Here is a 4,669-nt window from a genome sequence, read left to right as displayed (position 1 = left end):
CAGGACCCAGGACGGAGCCCCCGGTATGGAGGCCACCCTCTCAGGGGCCCCGGACGGGGCTCCCAAAACCCAGCGGAGCAAGGGAAGGCTCCCTGGGCACCACGGAACCCAGTCCCGGGCCTTTGGCAGTGCGGCAGGCCGGAGGGACGGGGCCCTGGGCCCAAGCACCCGACTCGGGGCCCGGCGAGGCCCCTGGACCCTGCCGGGGCTCCCAGGCCCAGAGGCGCAGGGGAAGCCTACCCCGGGTCCTCCGGACCCCGTCCCAGGCACCCTGCCACGCGGCAGGACCCAGGACGGACCCCCGGGCAAGGAGGCCAACCTCCCCGGGGCAACTGAGGGCCCCAGGACGGAGCTCCTGAACCCAGCCAAGCACGGGGAGGCACCCCGGGCACCACGGAACCCAGTGCCGGGCCTTTGACAGTGCGGCAGGCCGGAGGACAGGGCCCTGGGCCAGAGCACCCCATCCGGGGCCCGGGGACCCCAAGGCCCAGAGGCACAGGGGTAGCCTTCCCCGGGCCCTCCGGAACCCATCCCGGGCACCCTGCCACGCGGAAGGACCCAGGACGGTGCCCCGGCCGGAGCTCTTGAACCCAGCCAGGCTCCCCAGGCACAACGGACACCGCTAGGCCGAGAGGGGTCCCAGAGTACCTTGTCCCTATCAATCCGGAGGAAAATTACCCCCATTTCTTGTAATCCGTGCACACAAGGTAACAGAGGGGACCCAGGGCGCAAAAGTGCCCGACCTCCCGGAGCCCTCGCTGGGATCCGGGAGGCGAATGGCACCTCATCGGGACTTCCAGGGAAGTCCGGCCATCTGGTCGCTACATAGGAAAGCATTGCGGGCGAACAGATGGCCGGGACCGAAATGACACCAATCTGCCTGCCCCAGGCCTGTAGGGAGCTCCGGGGCTCCAAGGCTCCAGGCCTCCGGGGCTCTAGGGCTCTGGGTCTCTGGGTCTGCAGGGCTCGGGGACTGCAGGGCTCCACGGCTCGAGGGGCTGCAGGGCTACGGGGCTCCGGGGCTCCGGGGCTCCAGGGCTCCAGGGCTCCAGGGCTGCAGGGCTCCAGGGCTCCAGGGCTGCAGAGCTCCGGGGCTGCTAGGCTCCAGGGCTCGAGGTCTGCAGGGCTCCAGGGTTACAGGGCCTGGGACCCATGGAGCCCGTCCCGGGTACTTTGCCACTCTGTGGGCCGGAGGAGGGAGCCCCGGATGCCTGGGAGGTGTTGCCCAGGCATCGCCCATCTGGTCCCAAGCAGGGAACAACCAGCCCCGGAAGGGTGTTCGGGCATACCCTTGCACCTACTAATCCGGAGGAAAATTACCCTCATTTCTTGTAATCCATGCACTCGAGGTGACAGAGGGGACCCACGGCGCAAACGTGCCCAACCTCCTGGAGCCCTGGCTGGGATCCGGGAGGCAAATGGCACCTCAATCGGACTTCCAGGGAAGTCCGGCCATCTGGTCGCTACATAGGAAAGCATTGCGGGCGACCAGATGGCCGGGACCGAAATGACACCAATCTGCCTGCCCCAGGCCTGTAGGGAGCTCCGGGGCTCCAAGGCTCCAGGCCTCCAGGGCTCTAGGGCTCTGGGTCTCTGGGTCTGCAGGGCTCGGGGACTGCAGGGCTCCACGGCTCGAGGGGCTGCAGGGCTACGGGGCTCCGGGGCTCCAGGGCTCCAGGGCTGCAGGGCTGCAGGGCTCCAGGGCTCCAGGGCTGCAGAGCTCCGGGGCTGCTGGGCTCCAGGGCTCGAGGTCTGCAGGGCTCCAGGGTTACAGGGCCTGGGACCCATGGAGCCCGTCCCGGGTACTTTGCCACTCTGTGGGCCGGAGGAGGGAGCCCCGGATGCCTGGGAGGTGTTGCCCAGGCATCGCCCATCTGGTCCCAAGCAGGGAACAACCAGCCCCGGAAGGGTGTTCGGGCATACCCTTGCACCTACTAATCCGGAGGAAAATTACCCCCATTTCTTGTAATCCATGCACTCGAGGTGACAGAGGGGACCCACGGCGCAAACGTGCCCAACCTCCTGGAGCCCTGGCTGGGATCCGGGAGGCAAATGGCACCTCATCGGCACTTCCAGGGAAGTCCGGCCATCTGGTCGCTTTATAGGAAAGCATTGCAGGCGACCAGATGGCCGAGGCGTGAGGGGCGACCAGATGACCGGGACCCAAATGATGCCAATCTGCCTGCCCCGGGCCTGCAGGGCTCTGGGGCTGCAGGGCTCCAGAGCTCCGGGGCTCCGGGGCTCCGGGGCTCCGGGGCTTCAGGCCTCCCCGGGCCCTGATGGACCCTCTGTCCCGGGCGCCCCGGACCCCCGGCCGGCTAGCAGGACGGAGGGGTATTCCCGCTCCACCGGGCCCTGCCGGACGGGGCTCAAGCCCCGGGCCCGGGCCCAGTCCCGGCCCCAGTCCCGGCTTTCTGAACCCTAGTCCAGGCCGGGGAGAGCCTCCCTGGGCCCCGGTCGACCCTCCGTCCCGGGCGCCCCGGACCCCCGGCCGGCTTGCAGGACGGAGGGTTATTCCCGCACCACCGGGCCCTGCCGGACGGGGCTCAAGCCCCGGGCCCGGTCACGGCCCCAGTCCCGGCTGTCCGAACCCTAGTCCAGGCCCGGGAGAGCCTCCCTGGGCCCCAGTCGACCCTCCGTCCCGGGCGCCCCGGACCCCCGTCCGGCTTGCAGGACGGAGGGGTATTCCCGCTCCACCGGCCCCTGCCGGACGGAGCTCAAGCCCCGGGCCCGGTCCCGGCCCCAGTCCCGGCATTCCGAACCCTAGTCCAGGCCGGGGAGAGCCTCCCTGGGCCCCGGTCGACCCTCCGTCCCGGGCGCCCCGGATCCCAGGCCGGCTTGCAGGACGGAGGGGTATTCCCGCACCACCGGGCCCTGCCGGATGGGGCTCAAGCCCCGGGCCCGGTCCCGGACCCAGTCCCGGCTTTCCTAACCCTAGTCCAGGCCGGGGAGAGCCTCCCTGGGCCCCGGTCGACCCTCCGTCCCGGGCGCCCCGGACCCCCGGCCGGCTTGCAGGACGGAGGGTTATTCCCACACCACCGGGCCCTGCCGGACGGGGCTCAAGCCCCGGGCCCGGTCCCGGCCCCAGTCCCGGCTTTCCTAACCCTAGTCCAGGCCGGGGAGAGCCTTCCCCGGGCCCCAATGGGGACCCGTCCCAAGCGCCCAGACCCTCTGATGGCTTGCAGGACGGGGGTCTCACGCACCCCGGGGCCAGCTGGACAGAGCTCAAGCCCCGGCCCCGGTCCCACCTTCCGAACCCTAGCCAGGCCGGGGAGAGCCACTCTGGGAGCCCCGTCCCCAGCGCACGGACCCTAGGCCGGACCCAAGAAGGGTTAAGCCCAGGCCACGTCCACTCCCCGACGGCCTGCCCGGGGAGCCCATTTTTGTCGACTATTAAGCCCCCACGTAGTGGGGGCTTACAGAACTTTGGGGGGAGGACAAATGTTGCAGTTAGCCCGGCCGCCAGCCCGCAGGGCCATCTGGTCGCCCGGCCCGCAGGGCCATCTGGTCGCCCGGCCCGCAGGGCCATCTGGTCGCTCAGCCCGCAGGGCCATCTGGTCGCCGCCCTGCCTGCAGGGCCATCTGGTCGCACAGCCAGGCGACCAGATGACCCGGGACGACCCAGCGCCCGGACGGCCTGGGAGGCTGCCGTACCCAGTCGCCCTTGCAGTCCAGCGAGGGTGGCCAGGCGCTGCTGCTCGCCTCCCTGCTCGACTTGCCCATGCAGCAGTGGGAAGGGGAGTCCGGCATCCGGAGGTGGCCCAGGCCATCTGGTCACCCTGCCGACCCGCAAGGGAAGGTGTGGCCCCCATCCCCGCACCCCGGTGGGGCAGGGACGGGAGGGGGAGGCCCCCGTGCCGGAGGGCACGTGGTGGAGGCAGCCTCCCGCAGGCCCACATTACCCCCTCCGCATCCCTCCCGCCGGCCAGGCGGCAGAGGGACCCACCCCTGGGTGTGGTGGAGGGAGGCTTCCGCGGGCGACAAAAGCTTGGCTCAGAGGATGACTTTCAATAGATCGCAGCGAGGTAGCTGCTCTGGTACTAAGAAACCCTGACCCAGAATCAGGTCGTCTACGAATGATTTAGCACTGGGTGCCCCACGAACATGCGGTGCAGCGCGCGCCATCTCTTTCCCCGGATCGCGTCCAGAAGGGCTTCGCCCTCTCCGGAGAGCCGGCCGCGGAGGTGGGCTCCCGAGGCGCGTGCGCGCGGGCAGCCGGTGGGACACCACAGACAGCCTCGCGCGGCACGCAGCCAGGCGCCCCGGGACAGGCCCGGGGCGGACCGGTCGCCAGGCCCCCTTCTCAGGGGGCCAGGCGCGCCGGCGGCGTACCTCCGCGGCAGGACCCGGCGAGGGACCCTGCCACGGGCGATCGGGGTGGTCTGAACTTGTGGGGGGACGAAGGGGTAGCGGAGCTAACCCTGCGACGGCCCCAGCCGCGCCCCGGGGAAGCCCCGGGGCGATTGACGATCGAGCGACCCTCAGACAGGCGTAGCCCCGGGAGGAACCCGGGGCCGCAAGGTGCGTTCGAAGTGTTGATGATCAATGTGTCCTGCAATTCACACTAATTCTCGCAGCTAGCTGTGTTCTTCATCGACGCGCGAGCCGAGTGATCCACCGCCAAGAGTCACAGGCAACTTTTCGAAAACGTTCGCCCACCTGCGGGTGC

General features: G+C 70.1%; 1 non-coding gene across 1 annotated transcript; it reads right to left on the bottom strand.

Moving 5' to 3' along the window:
• Positions 1 to 4,475: 4,475 nt before the first annotated feature.
• LOC147688583 (5.8S ribosomal RNA) lies at positions 4,476 to 4,629 on the bottom strand. Its single transcript, XR_015300755.1, has one exon. It is a non-coding gene; the product is annotated as a 5.8S ribosomal RNA (ribosomal RNA).
• Between the last annotated feature and the right edge of the window lie 40 nt (positions 4,630 to 4,669).

This window comes from Lissotriton vulgaris, chromosome 10 (assembly GCF_964263255.1).
Source record: "Lissotriton vulgaris chromosome 10, aLisVul1.2, whole genome shotgun sequence".
NCBI lineage: Eukaryota > Metazoa > Chordata > Amphibia > Caudata > Salamandridae > Lissotriton > Lissotriton vulgaris.
Note: the sequence above shows the minus strand (reverse complement) of the source record. Positions and strands in the feature narration are given on the sequence as shown.